The 17,738-nt window shown below is 43.0% G+C and overlaps 1 protein-coding gene across 4 annotated transcripts in view; it reads right to left on the bottom strand.

Moving 5' to 3' along the window:
- The window catches only part of ZBTB20 (zinc finger and BTB domain containing 20), a 3,989,371-nt gene that overhangs the window by 21,944 nt on the left and 3,949,689 nt on the right, over positions 1-17,738 (bottom strand). The window lies entirely within an intron of this gene.

Consider the following 17,738-nt stretch of genomic DNA (forward strand, 5'->3'; position numbering starts at 1 on the left):
CACAAATTCAACAGCTTCATGCAAGGGCATGTACGGGGAGCAAGGCCCAGAGGGAGGGTTCAAACCCCAAAACAAACTGAGGGGATTCGAGGTTAGGTGTGGATGGTTGGCGATGAGGGCTGGAGGAAAGAGAGAGAGAGAGAACAGGAGAGAGGGGACTGGAGAGAGGCAGAACATGTTTAAGCAGAGAGGTCGAGAAAGGGAGCACCAGAAGATGGTTGGAGGCAGGGGGTGTTGCTAGGTCTGGAAAAGATCTGGGGCTACGCTCATTTTGGAGCTGTCGGGACTGTGGGCTAGCTAGCCTTTTTGGTTGAAAACCCTGAGCTTCTATCCGGGGCTACAACCAAAAGATCCGGGGCTATAGCCCCCTCAGCACCCCCCTAGCAAAGCCTCTGGCCTGGAGGTAGATAACAGAGGAGAGAAGGTGAAGATCTCTAAGATATTATCTGGTTAAACGTCATGCCCTCCATTCAATGACACATTGGGCCTTATCACAAGGTTGGAGGTAGCCTTGCCGGTAAAACCGGCAAGGCTACCTCCAAACTGGCAAGAAAATCCAGCACCCGCTAATGGGCAATTACTGGGATATTCCGGCCCCGCCAAACCCGGTAATTGCCCTTTCACGGTGCCGGTACTGGTACATCCCAATTCACATTTCAGCCCTTTAGGGGGCATGGGGATGCCAGTAGCACCGGCATGGTTCATTACCGTGCCGGTGCTACAGGCTTGCTGTGCTCGCGGTTGCCTTTCATTCCACCAGGTCAGACCGTTGTATTCGGACCGGCAACCCCGTAATGAGGCCTATTGTCAGAATGATGCTTTACACTGTAAGAGCAGGTGAAGGATGGTAAATAGGCAGAAAACAAGTTACCAGTCATTTGTCTCTATGTAAAGTGACCACATCTGATGAATAGTAAGGCCTGTTGTAGGATAATTATTCTGATAGTTCCCTTCCATACGTGCAGGCAAAGTAAATATTGCCATTATTATTTATTCTGTATATACAAATATACATATGTAGTTTGTAGGTCTACCTATGCTGACACTGCATATTAGAACTTTAAGCAAGGGCAGGTTTTGTGATATGCACAGTCAGAAACTAGGTAAGCATTTCATCTAAAAAGCAATGTTCAATAAATGACCTTTTCTTCTCGGAGCGAGGGCCCATGGATTCTGAAAACGCTGACAAAGAGGGGTTAGTTCAAAGTAAACAGATCTGCTAGAAGATAGATGATTGCAGACGTATGTGCATGACACATAGGTCCGAATGAAATAATCAGTCCATTCTATAACCACAAACAGATGCCCTCATAATCAGGTTGATCTGAGGTCAGACACTGATTATGACCTCCTTGCTTAATTGTCTAACCTTCTAGTATTTACCAGCTATGTTTTGAAGACTTGGCCAGACAGAATCTACTGTGTTCAGTTTCACCCCAGGTCACTAAGAGTAACAGACTCTGAAGGTTAAAAGCATTCCATAAGTGTACATGGTTTTTCAAAGCAAGCCATAAAGAAACAGATGTCCCTTTCCTATAGTGGTGCTGGTAACTGGAGGGATGGCCCACAAGCGACAGAACACTGGGCTAGTAATACTTGGTTAACAAAGAGGGGTTTGTTCTGTCGTGTAACATTATAGGAGCGGGACTACTTTCTGATTCTAGTAGGCCCAAGTAATTTCTATTGTGTCCAGGGAAATACAAAAACACTGTAAATGTGAAAATGTACATGAAGTAGTTCAGACAGAAATAGGTATTATATACAGCTTATAAGTTTATTTTGCTGCTTGGTGCATTTAGTAAATCATGCATCCATATTGTTGATACAAGACTGTTTGTACCGAGAGCCAACAAAAATGCAAAACAGGGTTTTCATTCAGAGATACTTGGTGTGCAGGAGGTTAGAGCACAGTCTTAGCCCTGTCCACACATCATTATGATGGCCAAATTAATTGGCAGAATGCAATAAAACAAAGAACAAAGTAACCATCACCATTAGTGACAAGTGATTATCATGTGTTCAGATGCGAGACAACCCAAAACAAACACATTAAATGGGAAAATTCTTGGTTGTCTGTAGCCAGGCGGAAGGGTGACCTAACACATAGGTTACATGAGAGCCAGGACAAAGGGACTGGTTTCAGGGGAATTGCAGCTGAATCTCAGCTTATTGGAAGGACAGTGCATGTTAAAAATGACTTTAAATCTGTTTAAAATGCATAACATGACATATCACAGCCTGACAATGCTCTTTTGCAGCAACAAACGAACCTACATTATTGCAACCTCATGTCACACCCATCCATATCAAAATAATTGCCATTAAGTGAAGTTTTAAAATTAAAATATGAAAACAACAACTTGTGTGCTAGACACAAGAACGTGTAATTTTAAATGCTGTGAGTTACCTATATGTATAAAATTGTTCCTTTATTCTGCCTAAAAGCTGTAATTTGGTGATGTGTGATGCTAGGGAAGGAAAATGAAACCAGAATTTTAGTCAGACACTCCTATATCCAGCTTTTTCTTAAATGTAAAATAGCCAATAAAAGGCAGAGGTGGATGTGACACTTGCCAACGGCAACCAGCTGTACTCACCTTCCCCGTATGGGTAGACGTTGCTAGATACGCAAGCTCCAATACATGCGTGAGGAAAAGTGTTGCGGGAAACAGAAAAGCAAGAGAGCCTGTCAGACAGGAGAGGAGGAACTTTGAATCCCAACTGGATAGACTGACGGGGATATCATAAAACAGTTCTTTTCCCACATTAGACTCAACACGGAGGCCTGTTCTGGTGGCAAAGTCAGATTCCGTCATAAGAGGTTTTGGGAGTAGGTGGACAGACTGAATTATCGGGTGGAGCGGACTGAAGACGGTTGTCCCAACCTGCAATGGTCCTTTGAAAGGCAGGCGAAAAGTGAGCAATATGACCCCAGATGATTCAGACAAAGTTCCCAAGAATTAATTAAATCCCATATAGCAATTAAAAGTATGATGGAGAAACCTGTATAAAAAGCTACATCACTGAAAGGGATAATAACGTGCAGTGCACGGTTACCAGACATTTCATCGAAAAAATTGGTCGACTGGACAAATGGTCGAACCAATTTCGTCAAAAACCAAATGGTCGAATTTTTCTAAAAAACCCTTTTTTCCCTAAACTACAACCTTAAAAATAAATATATAAATGAAAAAAAAAAATCGACCATTTGGTTTTCGACGAAATTACGTCGACCAAATGTCCTGTCGACCAATTGTTGTTGATGAAATGTCCGGACACCGCGTATATCACTGAAAGGGATAATACAGTGCAGTGCGTATATCACTGAAAAGGATAATACAGTGCAGTGCACATATCACTGAAAGGGATAATATAGTGCAATGCATATGTCACTCAAAGCGATAATATAGTGCAGCACATATATCCTTTTGATTTAGAATAAAAAAGAAGCCTTGGCAGCAACTTCATAATAGGACTGAATAGAAAAGTGGAATGAGAAGCGCATAGATTGTTCTCTGCCACAGTGAATAAAGCTATTGAAATCTATTTATTAATGAACACATTGAACGGGGGTTTTGTTAGGGTAACCCTGGTTCCTTGAAAATATTGAGTGAGGTATACCCCATTGCCCCATTCTCCCAAATGCAACCAAAAGACTTTAGAAACCCAAATCTTTACAGCCATTTGCAACAAGTCTGACATCAAAGAATTGAAAGTCCAGCAATATCTGTGCCTGCACTGAAAACCAATAGTTTGCCATAGATTTAGCCCAACACTGTGGGCTGAAATTAGGCCACAACCTACACAATCATGTTCTCTGTGGATTCTAACTGCAGTAAATAGTTTTGCTTTAAACTTTATCCAGAAAACTGCTTCAACTTTTGATTTCAGGGGGAAGTAAACATACATTTTCTAATGTTGATTGCCTGATCTAAGTTCTCTGATTTCAGATCAAATGTTATTTTGTGTGCATACTTTTAGAGTAAAGTCAAACATTAGGCTTGGTCTAAAGTGAGGTGTGAGTGGAGTCCCATTGTAAATCAAGTAGGGGATCACCTGTCACATCATTTTGATGCCATTTTATTCTATCAAAAACAAAACTGTTATTGCAAACCAGCTTGTTTCTTGCCTCAAAGTATCAAGGTGGGATATAAAAAAATATTTCTAGCACCGTTTAAAGGATAGAAATGTAAGTGGGACAGCAGTGGTTCATACCTCTGCTGTCCCAACTTAAAACCAAAGCATGACAAGGTTATGATACGAATGCCCCAGTCATGCATTGTGCATAAGCCTGCACCTGTTCCAAACTGATGCTGGGGAATGTCTTTCTTTTCGACATATTTGAAATCACATCGGCCCTCATTACAAGTTAGGCGTTAAGTGGTTAACGGCGCCGTAAAGAGCGTCGGCGCCGTTAAACCCTTAACGCCTGATTCACACTTTAACGCCTGCATTTTGCAGGCGTTAAAGTCCAAGGCGCTAAGCGACCTTGGTGCTAATTACGGCACCGTAATTTACGGTGCCGTAATTAGCGCCTTCCCCATCCCCATTTTGCCCTATGGGGCAAAAATGGGAATGGGGAAGGGCAAATGGTGAATGGGGAATTACCGCCCCACACACCTTGGAATGGGGCGGTAATTCCGCCATCCACCATGGCGGAATCCGGCATGGACCATGGTGCTAATAGCACCATGGTCCACCGCCTGACTTGTAATGAGGGCCATCATGTTTAAAGAGCAAACCATGTTTGCCACAACGCGCTTATCTGCGTCATGACATGAAATCCCTTAGGTCTGATTAAGTGAAGTATATAAATGTGCTGGTGACAAATCATATTTATCATTGTTGCCCCATTACCTACACTGAATCTCATTGGCAGCCACAGTGGAACTTAGAATTCCTGTAGGCCAATCAGGAATGAGAGCTTCTAGGCAATAATTGCCAGAGCAACCATGCTGCTGTTGAACCACTCTGGTGTTTTGCAGGAATTACCGCCACTTTTACCTGCACTTTTCATGCACCGCAAAACTTATAATGAGGGCCATGTGTGCCTTTGAGATATAATTCTCTCTGTTCTCAAGAGGTAAGACGCTCCTCTCTGCTCCTATGTCAGTTGTCTTTTGTCCCAAGTACGGGTTCTGGCCTATGCCTATCATCACCTGGTTGATTGGCACGCATGTTATGTTATGGTATTTGGTCTTGTACAGCGCACTGCTGCCACTTACGTGGTCTCTTAATTGTACTATGAGACACAGACTTGCGGGATTGCTGTGCTCGAGAATGCATCATTAAGGGTTTTTCATTGAAATCAAATGTCCTTAATAAATATCAATACGCTCTTAAAGATCCACATTGGATTTTTGGCATTTGAGGGGGAGTACCACTGAGTACCTCTGTAGGGTTAAATTCAGGTTAAATTTAATTTACCATTCATAAATGTGATGTCCAAGAGAAATATTACTAGCCCTACCCGAAGACAATTCAGACATAATTTTGGGGAGAAATATAATTGGTAATTGAAAAGATTAGACTTCATTTTATGGGGAGCTGTGGTTATAAATGACAACCAGAAGAAAAAATAGGCCTTCAGCCTAGTTCCTCCTGTCAATCATCAATGATACACACAACTTTGAAAACATCTTTCTATCAGGTCTGGATCATGATTCAAAACCTTGCACTGACAGTAGCCTAGCCTATTGGAAAACTCTTCAATTGTGTTTAATCCCGTCAACATGAGGTCAGAATATCAGAATGGCAAATTACAACAAAGACCTCGAGGTCTCAGTGACCATTATTCGAGAATCAGTCACAAAAGAAATTAGGAGCTGCCCAAGTCATTTACTTTATTAACACCAGTTGTCTTTGCTTCAGTGTTGAATTTTGTATCAGACTTTTATGATCTGTCTGATCAAAATACATTTATGGGTGATGTTTTTGGGCAATTTCCCGCTAGCCCAAAATCAAGAAATTATAGTTTGTATGCAATCGGTAATGGTATCTATTTCAGTCTTGAAAGAGATACCATTTCAGGTGAGCGGGGAAACTTCTGCTATTGGGAACATTTGTTGTATTCTCAACTGCTAGTTGCATTGGAACCGTTGGACTTACTCTGGTTAGACACGTGGCATTAATATCAGGACATTATAGTATGATCTAAATTGTTGCTCCTGCCATTTGGTCTATGCAATGCATTTGCCAAGAAATAGTTGATCCTGAGAAGCATAAATCCAGCTATACTAGCAATGCACACCCCACCAGAAACCCCCAAAGGCCATGATCATTCCATTGATGTAGGAGGCCAATCAAAAGGAGGATTGCTATCAAAACTGGCGCATTCCCCCATAGACTGTTTGCTGAGATAACACTCAGCTAGTTGGAAGACACTGGAACAGGAATTAAAATAATGAAAGAGATTGTTTTTGGTCCGATGCAACATGTACTGGCGTTATGGGCCTCATCACGACTTGGGCGGTAACGGTAACGCTATTAGCACGGGCGATATTAGCCCTACCGCCGCACGAGTTCGGCGGTAATGTCAATCCCCATTCCCCATTGAGCCCATTCGGGAATGCCCCATTCCCCATTGGGCTCAATGGGGAAATTTCGCGCTAATACCGCCGGCGGATTTCCCGCCGGCGGTAATAGAGCAAATTTTTGGCGGATTTCCCCCCGGCCCAGAGCTGGGGAGAAATCCGCCGAAGTCCTGCTTTGGCGGACCCTTAAATCCGGCGGTAATAGCACTACCGCCGGATTTAAGGGTTACCGCCAAAGTCGTGATGAGGCACTTTATTTGACTATTGCACAACAGGAGGCCCCGATAGTATTCAGCAAGACTCTGGATAAACATATAAAATAGTAAGAGTACATTGTACCATTCAGACAGGTCTGTAAGACATGAAGGGACTGCGCCAAAAGGGGCGACAAGTTAAATGCAAGAAAAGAGTCCTAATGACAGGTAAGGCATGCCATTAAAAGAACTTGCATCATATTCATCATGAGAGAAACCCATTTCAAGGGGAAGCAAAGTGAACCCACTCAAGATGACCAGCTGGCGGGGGTGACAATGTAAGACTCAAACAGTAACAGAGTGAACAAACTGACACTTTAGGCTGACAGCTGCTAAATGCCATAGGAAATGCTATACCAAAACCCCAGTTTACATATAGACGGGTCCAAAATATGAAGAGTGGCAAACGACTACTAAAGGACATGTGCAGGCTTGAAATCTGGCGGGGCAGGAAAAAAAGAACCAGAAGACAGGCCTTCTCTGTCTACGCCCCAAGACTCTGAAACCTCCTCCCCATCAACATCCGACTCCCCCCCCGTCGCTTTTATAATTCAGGAAGGAGCTCAAGACGCCTCCTCTTCAAGGAATGGCTCCTCCCCAGCACCTAGGTCTTCCACCTTCCACTCCCCATCATACCCGAGACTGGGTGATCTGATCCCCACCGTTTCCTCGCCTTGTCACTTGTAGGCCCACTGCTGACATTTAGGCCCCCTTCTCTGTTGTTAGATCCCCACTCCTTTCCTTCTCTGCTCCCTAACTTTGCTCTTCCCCCTATGATTGTAAAGCACTCGGTTGCTTCCTAAAGGTAGGTCTGCGCTCAATAAATACCCGGATAGCAATGATAATACCCTTGATGAAGTAGCATTTCTTGAGAGAACTTTAGAGAATTCCTCCAATCAACGTACACTGGCTTGATTCACTTTACAAATGCTGGAAAAGAAATGAAATAGCCGGATAAATATCAGGACATTATGGTATGATCTAAATGGTTGCTCCTGTCATTTGGTCTATGCAATGCATTCGCCCTCTTATACAACGTTGGGAAACTAATGAGAGATACTGGAGGAAAATGCATAGGTGAACATTGCTCCACTACCCTATGGAATGTGAAACCTGCATCACTTGTCGGGAATTACATGAATTCACACCACACATCGGACGGCATAGTCTTGGGGTTAGGGTCACTGAAATGGTGATACCAAACACAAGACACTATTCAGCTGAAATGAATGCCTCTGGCTGGTCTAAGGCATAACTCGACCACGAACATCAGGGCAGATCGTCCCTTCTGTCCAAATGTAGCTGAAAGCACACAGCACTTGATCCTTTTGTGTCTGCATTATTTGCACTTTAGAAAGAAGTACCTGACATTGCATTTCAGAGAGCTGCATATAAGAACTGTGCCGGAGGCCTTCGACGTGTGCTTGGAGGGGGGAATGAGGTAGCAATTAGGTCTCCCGGGCCTGAAGGATGAGATTTGAGCATATTACTTCTGGGAAGGAGGCTGTGCAAGTTGAGTGTGCTTAAGTTGAGTGTGCTTAAGTTGAGTGTGCTTAAGTTGAGTGTGCTTAAGTTGAGTGTGCTTAAGTTGAGTGTGCTTAAGTTGAGTGTGCTTTTACTGTTTTATGAATTTTACTGGTGCATTGTTTTCTGTCACTCTTTTTATCTATATTATCATTTACTTTAATAACATCAATTGTCTTTGCTTCAGCGTTGAATTTTGTATCGGACTTTTATGATCTGTTGGATCAAAATAAAGTTATATGAAATTAAATAATTCAAGAGCGATTCAGAATAGTGCAAGAACAATGATGAACACTTGGGCCGGAGAGCAGGAGCTAAACAAGGCTTGTAAGTGACAATATGCCCTACATATGTGTAGCACGTGAAAGTGAGTGTAGTTTCCAGCGCGCCGGGCTAACGCGTGAAGCGTAAAAGTAGACGCACTAGAGCTAGAGACCGCAATTGGGAGCGGAGTGGGGGCTGGTCAAGTAATCAGTAGGAGCAGTGGAAGGCATGGAAAAAGGGCGTGGCTTGCGGGGGAGGGGGGCACGCAGCTGGAAGTGGGGCATGGGACAACTCCCCCAATAGTGACCACAGGGAGGAGGGAAAGAGCAACCTTGAGGGGGCATCCTTTACCAGGCAAAGTCGTTCTTTTGTATACAACATATAGACACAGAGCAACATAAAATACTGGTACGCTTGATGACTCTGTACTAACAATCTCATATTTGGCCCTCAATGGTCTTCATAAGACCATGATGCCCTGCGAGAATTAAAAGAACCTGGTACTGTAACTATTCTGCAAGCAGCTCGAGTTGGCGTTTTTAAAAATCCAATAATGAGGCAAGGAGTGACATCCACCAGAGATACACAAATTCTCAACAATACCATACCTCTATCAATGAATGAGGAAAAGACAAAAATGACTCTAAAGCGTCAATATCCCGCTCGCCCCATTAATTGGCGAGTTGGCAGTTTTGATACATGGCCATTTGTTTCAATACGCTTGGGTCCTGGTTAACTCTCCAGACATTTGTTAAATGCCACGTTGGGCTTGTACTTGTGTTTAGCAGAAAGTGAACAGTGCTTTCAGTGTCCCTCTCTAGTTATAGAATATTTATCAGCTGAAAATAGCCTCTGTGCTGCCATTTGATGCAGAGCTATGGTTCTTTCTGAATGCCCCTTTTTGTGCCAAACTAGAGAGCACGCTTTGAGATAATCATTGATGCAGAGGGCTTGGTTATCTATTAATCTGACCAGACATTAACTAGGCTTTCCAATAATCTCTGTCAAGTTCAGAGCGGCACGATTTGTGCTGCTCTCGCCAACATACATGCCAGCAGTTCTTCCATCTATGGGTGATCTTTTGGGGCAATTTCCCGCTAGCCCCAAATCAAGAAATTATAGTTTGCACGCAATTGGTAATGGTATCTATACCAATCTTGAAATAGATACCATTTCAGGTGAGCGGGGAACTTCTGCTATTGGGAACATTTGTTGTATTTTCAACTGCTAGTTGTGTTGGAACCGTTGGACTGACTCTGGTTAGACATGTGGCATTGTTAACATTTCACTGCAACAAACTTTGCTCAGAAGGGACAGGATCCCACCTAACACCGAAAGTCGTACCAAGTGAGTGTAAAAACCGTGGAGACTGTGGGGCGTTGTCCCGTTGATCAATGCTACTAAACTACTCGCTGGGCAAATTCTGACAATGGCCGACTCATGGAAAGACGTTCCACTTTTGGAAACTGTATGTTCCCAGGCTGTTCAGTCAGATCCAATTGCTATGGCCTTACTGCCCCCCACCTCCATTCCGCTTTTTCCGACAGTAAAGATTGGGGCAAAAACCAGCTCCTCATGCAATATAATGGAACTTGGAGAGGAGCCAAGTGAGACCTTATCATCATTATCTAATCATGATGGGCTAATTGGGGGCAATGTAAAAGGCGCAATACAGGCACCAGAGTTGGGACCCAGGAAGACATGCTTACAGACTCAGACACTGCCACCAAATTACGAAGTCACGGATAAAGATCATACTGAGAAGATTATTGATACTTCTGTTATAGCCGGGCGCAAAGACAGAATTGAAGTAGCACCAGTGATATATACATTTGGAAACCAATCCAATAAAGGGGCATCAAGTAAGCAGCTGCAAAAAAAGGCCACGGTATTATGGAAGCCCACAGGTGTTACTCCCTCGCCCTTGCAGGGTATGCAGCATTTCTTGTACATTAGGAAGAACATCAATGTGGGAGTTACTGTTGCTGAAAATAGTAACGTTATGCCGAAGGAGGCCCCAGATGTGTGAGGCCCAAGTTTAAATATCATCTCTGGGCCTAGTAAAATGAACTGGTGCATTAATCCAACTGACCTAGATGGAGAAGAGCAGGTGAAAGTGGGTGGTTGAAGCTTAAACCAATCCAGCGTAACGGATACGCAATTCCCTGTGGATTTGGGCAGGGGTAGCGGGCAGGAACCATTGGAGGATGGTATCTCCCCATGGCAGCCACTAAACACTACCTCAGACGAATCGTATTTAAAGGCCAGGAATACACACGATCAGCGAAAAAGACATCTACAGGCTGCGCGGCCTGCAAGTAAATACCTAGGAGTAAATAAGGCCTTGGATCTGAGATGGACAGAAAAAAGTAACCCTCCAACTCCGACTACACTCCAATTGTGAAGATTCAAACATATCCACAGAGCAAGCTTTGACAGATGAGGACCTGTTAATAGACCTGGCATCTTCCCAGGTGGAAGACCAGACAACCCCCAAATCGACAATTGATGTAGGAATGTTTGCAGCCTTTGCTATTACAATGGCCCCCTTCATGAAGTTAATTGAAAATCAAAATGACCAACTCAAAAATCAAACGTCAGTAATAGCAATGTTTCATACGTAGATGTTGTTTGTAGAGGGATTCATTACCGCATTACAGGGTAATCTAGACAAGAACACAGAGCAAATCACCAATATTTTGAGGAGTATAATAGATCTGATAATTGTCGAAAAAGAGAAAAGAAGGTCAGCTAGACTACATGCACAGATGCAACCTAATCAGGACGCGATGGTACCAGTAGTCATATTTCCAAAAGAAACCGAACTCCAATCGAAGTACAGGAATCTCCTCCGACACTAAAGATGGATGGATATGAGGTAGAAAGTCCAAGTGGACTATCTGACCAGGATACATTGAAGGAAGACGTTATTATGGATAGTGGCCTTCAACGCCAAGTTTTGGAGAAGAGTAAAGTGCAAAAGGTTAAAAATGTCTACGTAATGGATAAACAAGGTGAAGGCCTTGTTGAGGTTTCTGAAGACTCATGTATCCAGACCCCGCAAAAGAAATACAAGATTTTCTCCAAATTAAAAGGGGGCCCATATAGTACAGGAACAAAAGGGCTCTCCGCAAACTAAAAGAGAGGCCTTGAAAAAGAAATTGTCATTACGTAGGGACAAAGAAAAAACACAAAGTAGTATACGAGGCTCTAAAATGACGTAGACATAGCAAAGGGAAAGGGGGCCCAAGCCCAGGGCACTCAGGGAAAAACCCATAATGCACCACCAATAAAGTCAGTGGTATTTAAACACGCCAATATGGCACTGATTGAAAGAGGTACAGATGTGGGTGTGGATAAAATTGACTTTCGCCATCCACAGACAAAAAATCCAGTGTGCTCCGAAAGGAGAATTGAAATTGATCATGACGAGGAGGTTCTGGAGGAATTAATAAACCTCTAAACTTACTCGGTAGACAGAGCTACAGGGTTACCTGAGCCAATAAACATGCATGGCAGCAGAGAAGGAGAGGTTCCCCAGGGAATAGACAGTTCCTCAGAGGAAGAACTCTCGATGGGGGAGATCTCGGATGGGGATGAAGTGCCCAGCAGCCCTGATGAAGATTCAGATGGTGAAAGCCTAGTAGTAAATCACTTGGTTTGCCCTAAATCAACGGAAGACTTGAAATCTGGGAAATTGGGGGTTAAACAGAAGATAACACACAGAGAAGTTTATTCCGACACAATGCAGGAGAAAAGACAGCACGCCTCTAAGGTTCAATATAAGACTCTTGAGCAACGTAGGAAGGAGCTAACAGGGTCACGTAGGGCAGAGGTTAGACCATCCATATTAGAGGTGAAGAAGAAACAGTTGCTGACATTGTCAAAGTCATTGGAAACATGAATCAGCGAAATGTTTAGAATGTCATTGTAGAGGGTCTTAACGTTTAATGACAAACTCATTTTGAATCATGCAAATGTTATGCGCCTTATTAACAGTATCCCACCTCTTAGAGCAATTCGCTGAAAGGATCTTCATTTAATTAAGTTCACGCAGGAGGAGCGGCTAAATAGGGTGGTGATGTATTTTTCATCAAAAGAGGTAAAGCGGCTCCTAGTAAATTAAGGGCATAAACCACTGCTGTTGGGGTTTGTGTTAAAAGAACTACAGTTGGAAGAAAAGATGTCTTCTCAAAATTCCACACCTGACAAGAACAGGCAAGGACGGCTGACGACACTTGGAAGTAATAGGCCTAGAAATAGGTATCAAATAGTCTCGCCCGATAAATTTAATCATGCAGCCCATATGGCGTCGAAAATATCACCCAATCTTCGAATTGTGATCAAGAACGAAGGCAGTAAAAGGAAACATGTGTCCTCACATGGGTAAGTAACCAACCAATTAGAAGAAGGGGACTGGAGTTGGTTACAAATGCTCTGGCTTCAAGTTCATAATGTTTAAAGTACCGGAATTATAGGGGATGTGGGGGAACTACTTTTGGAACACCTGGGGCTTTTCGCACCTTTTTGGAAAGGATGACCTGTGCCTCAATCAGTACGAGATAATTTGTTTGCAGGAAACGTGGCTCAGGGAGGCCTTGATCCTGGAAGTCTTCCAAGTGCACATCAATTCTGCATGTAAAGCCTCTGGGAGAATGATAGGTGGGCTGTTAACGGCTATTAAGAGAACTGGCGGCTTCAGGGTCGTCACATCTATAAACCTGTCCCTCTTGCCCCAGTTCATAATGATAAAGGCCCAAAGTTGTAAGGATCCAAGAGGATGGACCCTGTTAATATGCAACCTTTATTGGAATCCTTCAGCGGTGATGACAAAAAAGTTAATTTCTTCTGTCATGAATCAGATAGACGAAGCAAGAACAACTTGGAGTAAACTTGAAGTCATGATTTATGGAGATTTAAATATTGACTGTTTCAACAAAGACGCAGAGCTGATAAAAGATCTGCCCCAGGAAGTGACGCCAAGTACACATAGAGGCCTTTGGTGGAGGGAGGAATTAATGAGGAGAAATATCTCCCTCATCAATGGTCACATTAGGGGTGACATTCCCCCTTCGACAACATGGAAACGAGGTAAACGTTTCGGACCATCTCCATTAAAAATTGGAAAATGTAGAGGTTTTTGGGACTCAATTCAGTGACCATAACACCTTGAAGCTCAGTGGAAGGTCCTGGACCGTGGCACCAGAGGCCTGGGTAAAAGAGCCTAATGGTGGAGCCATTGGAATTACACCTGGAGGAAACCGCTTAAGAATAAGCAGGGTCGAGGTCACGGCTATATCTAATGTATTTAGAGACTTTAATAATCAAGAAGCGGATTCGACAATTCCATCAATTATCCATTACCATTTGGTTCAATGGCCCTTAGTGAAAAATGCACTGCGGGCATGAAGAAAGTATTTAAAGCCTGACACGCTTTTGACCTGGAAGTGGCATCCAGGAAAAGAAAACTAAAACTTCTGAGGGACTGTAAAAAATACCCGGAAGGGCACACTGCGGAAGTAGCAAAAGAAGGCAAACAACGCTACAAAAATTGGCTTAAGCACCATAAATGTCTACTTCTTCAACAAAATACTGAGTCAATGTTGAAACTGGTTGTCACTAAGAACATGCCAGAGATGTGGAAAATATTTAATGATCTGACAGCCCCACAACAATCAACGATATCTAATTCTCTGTCAGCAAGAGCTTGGGAGAACTACTATGGCTCACTATTTGTGAATAACTGCAAATTAGTAGAAAGGCCAATGGAGAAAGAACACATCGACTGGTTCTTTCAGTTTGGGAAGAGTTTCAGTTTTGGAAGAGTGATATCATTGAACTGATTGCAAAATCAAGTAACTCAAGAGCTGCAGGGCCCGATGGCCTTACGAACATTCTGCTCAAAAAGGATCCAGAGCAGTGGGCTTCATTTATAATGGATCTCTTTGAAACAATCAAGACTACTAACTCCATCCCGCCATCTTGGACCCGATCGATCATTGTGCCCATCTTTAAGAAGAGCGATAGGTCTAACCCTGCCAACTATAGACCTATCGCCCTTCTGGACGTCGTGCGAAAACCTTTCATTGCATTGCTGATAAGGGATTTGAACAAATGGAGCACTGCACCAAGCACTTTGACAGCTGGCATGCAGGTTTTGTGAGAGGGACTGCCTAAACCTTTTCCTCATGAACCTTCTTAAGTGCAGGGTTATATATAAAAAGACTACATCATTTTGTATAGCTTCAACAGACCTGGCACAGGCCTTCGACACTGAAGACAGATCAAATCTATGGTTCAAGTTGAAGGCCTGGGGATGCCCACAAGACTTAAGAGAAGCATTGGAAGCACTGCACACAGTGACCTCTTTTAGAGGTTCACTCACAGACGAAACTCCTACAGCTGAGGGCCTCAAACAAGGCTGTAGATTGGCTTCAGCCATCTTTAATCTATATTTATCAAACATTGAAAAAGCTTTTACGGATATAAGGTGCTTCCTCCCCTGTTTAGTCGGGATGGCATTGAGCAGGCTTCTATACGCGGACGATCTTCTACTGTTTGACCAGACACAAATAGGTCTACATCGCCAATGTGACCCTCTGATGGCTTATGTGGAGGCTAATGCTCTTAAAATAAACGCAAAGAATACCGGAGACAACATCTATGGTATATTTAGGTCTGTGTCTAAAGGACAGCATAAATTACTAATACAGATATCTCACTTTGAGGAGCAAAACGAGGAACTTGGCATCTCAGGCGAACTTGATCAAACTGTGTCATTGTAAATTATCTCTGGTTCCTGCAATTGAGTTTTATAAATTAAAGGTTATGCCCATATTAACTTATGGTGCTGAAGTTTCACTTTCTCCAAACATGGTCCACATGGTCAAAACTAGAGGGTCTATTTTGGAAGAAAGTTCTGTGCCTGCCTAAATCGCTGCCCATTGACTTGATTAGGAAGGAGTTAGGTTTAACATCACTGTATGCGGTAACGGTCTGGAAGGCTTTAGCTTTCTACCGCAAGTGTCCGATTTCGCCGATTGAAGGTGGCTTTGTAATCCTCCAAACTGCTATGGAAGAAGGTTGTGAAGGAACTCTAGTAGAATGGAAAAACAATTGTACTGCGATACTTGAAAGTATAGCTTTATCAGAAGGAACTTTAATAGATAATCCAATTTATGTGAAAAAAAAGCTGTATGATCTGGGCTGGATTACTACCCAGGACCGGATCAACCAACTCAAGATTTGTGGAATCAGTTTTGGGATCATCGCAGTCGAGGCACCTCCCTCAATCTGATTCCTCCAAAGGAAGTAATAGAATTTAGGAAGACACAGAAGGACCAAGACTGTAATTGTAGATTTTGTAATCAGCACTTTGAATCTCTGTACCATTTAATTCTGTTATGTCCATCTTTAATGTCCGCTAGAAAGAGATTGTTGGAAACATTCATAGCTGATTCACGTAGGATAACGATCAGTGAGTGGGGGAACATTCTGAAACAGGGGAAAAGAGTATCACTGACGTTGGCGCTGCTTGCTTTCATTAAGGATATTTTTCAGCCATGATTGGACGGTCCCTGAGGACAACTGAAAGTTCGTTTTACTCTGGAACTATATATCAAAGTTGAAGTATGGAGAGGGAAGCTCCTCTATTCTTCATTTCTTGTCTTTTGCTGCTTTTCTTTTCTTTTTTCCCCTTTTTCTCTTTTCCTCTTTTATTGTTTTTATCTTTATTGCATAAATAGGATTACGTTTGTAGCAAAAAAGTTTCAATTGGAAGCTAAATGCTAACAAAAAAAATAAAAATAATAATAATTCAGTCTTGCAATGGCGGATCTGGGGCTGAAGGTACTTCTGAATTCATTCTGGGAAATTTGGAGTTACAATAATGATCTGAGTTATGCCAACAGTTGAAAATGTACTTTTTATGGAACTCTCCCTCGGTTTTTCAGTCTTTTCTATATTAACAGCCTTGAGAAAGCCAGTGACAGGTCAGCTCTACCATTTAGGTGGCCTTCCCTAGGAAGCCGCCCCCCCTTGATCTATGGCCCATAATGAGATCCAAACAGTAAAGGCTCATTGGAATAATGTGACTTTCCCATTAACTCTTTTGCCCACTGGAAACCTAGTCATTCTTTGTTAATAGAGGATAACATCAATTTTGCATTGCATTAACTGTACTGCAGAAACGTCTTTGGGCCAGAGGTGCTCTGTGAATGGTAACCATGCAGCACTTTATCTTCCCAAGTTTAACATTTATTTTCTTGGATGCTTTCACAACATCTCCCCTCCACTGCTCCCATCACCCTCAGAATTCGGATGGGAGGATTTGGATGGGGGAATGCCGTATTTCTACGCGGCATTTACCACGTAATCAGAATTAAGCTCTCAGCCTTTTGGAAGAAAGAAAGGTAGGGTCCTTTCCTCTAAGAGGCCATCATTTCCTGTGTTCCCAAGTGGCCTCCATTGTTAATGCAGGTGGGCTGTGGGCTGCATTAAAGAGTTGGCAGGAGCGGTGAGCTACGGGACATGATAAGCCTTTGTTGCGGCACAAGGGGAGTTGATGTGTGACGTCACTGCCGTGAAATATGGCTTTCATATTTCACTGCAGTGATTTCATAGCAGAGAGTTATGACATTTAGAGCCCTCCGTAGTCACTTAAAGTAAAAGTGCTGATATTACAAATATATGAATGGGAACGTGACTGCTTATCGAATGGAACAAAATGGTTGGCTTTGCCAATGCATGCTCTAACAAGCTGTTTCCCAGTTTAAGAGGAGATTCACTGGTATTTAATTGAAACAGCAGATGTTAAGTCTCAGATGCACAACAAAGGTGCACCTGCTTAAGAGGAGAAATGGACAGTAGTAGAACACCTTGTGGATTCTCTTATCAGCCTCGAGGAGCTTTCCAGAAGGTGCCACAGATTTACCTGCACTGAAAGATGGCAGGGAAGGATGCCTGGATATAAGGCATTTACTCTCACCTTGTATCTCTCCCAATGCACAATGTAGCTGCAACAGAGTGTTATTCAATGGACATACTGTAATGAAACCGATGTATAGATGGCCCAGCAGGCCCACACTGAACAACAAGAGAGGACCTACAGATGGCAGGGATTCAATAGCAGGGCAAAGGGGCGTCCTATCGTGCGACATCATCT

Source organism: Ambystoma mexicanum, chromosome 7p, assembly GCF_040938575.1.
Source record: "Ambystoma mexicanum isolate Mex_15411 chromosome 7p, UKY_AmexF1_1, whole genome shotgun sequence".
Lineage (NCBI taxonomy): Eukaryota > Metazoa > Chordata > Amphibia > Caudata > Ambystomatidae > Ambystoma > Ambystoma mexicanum.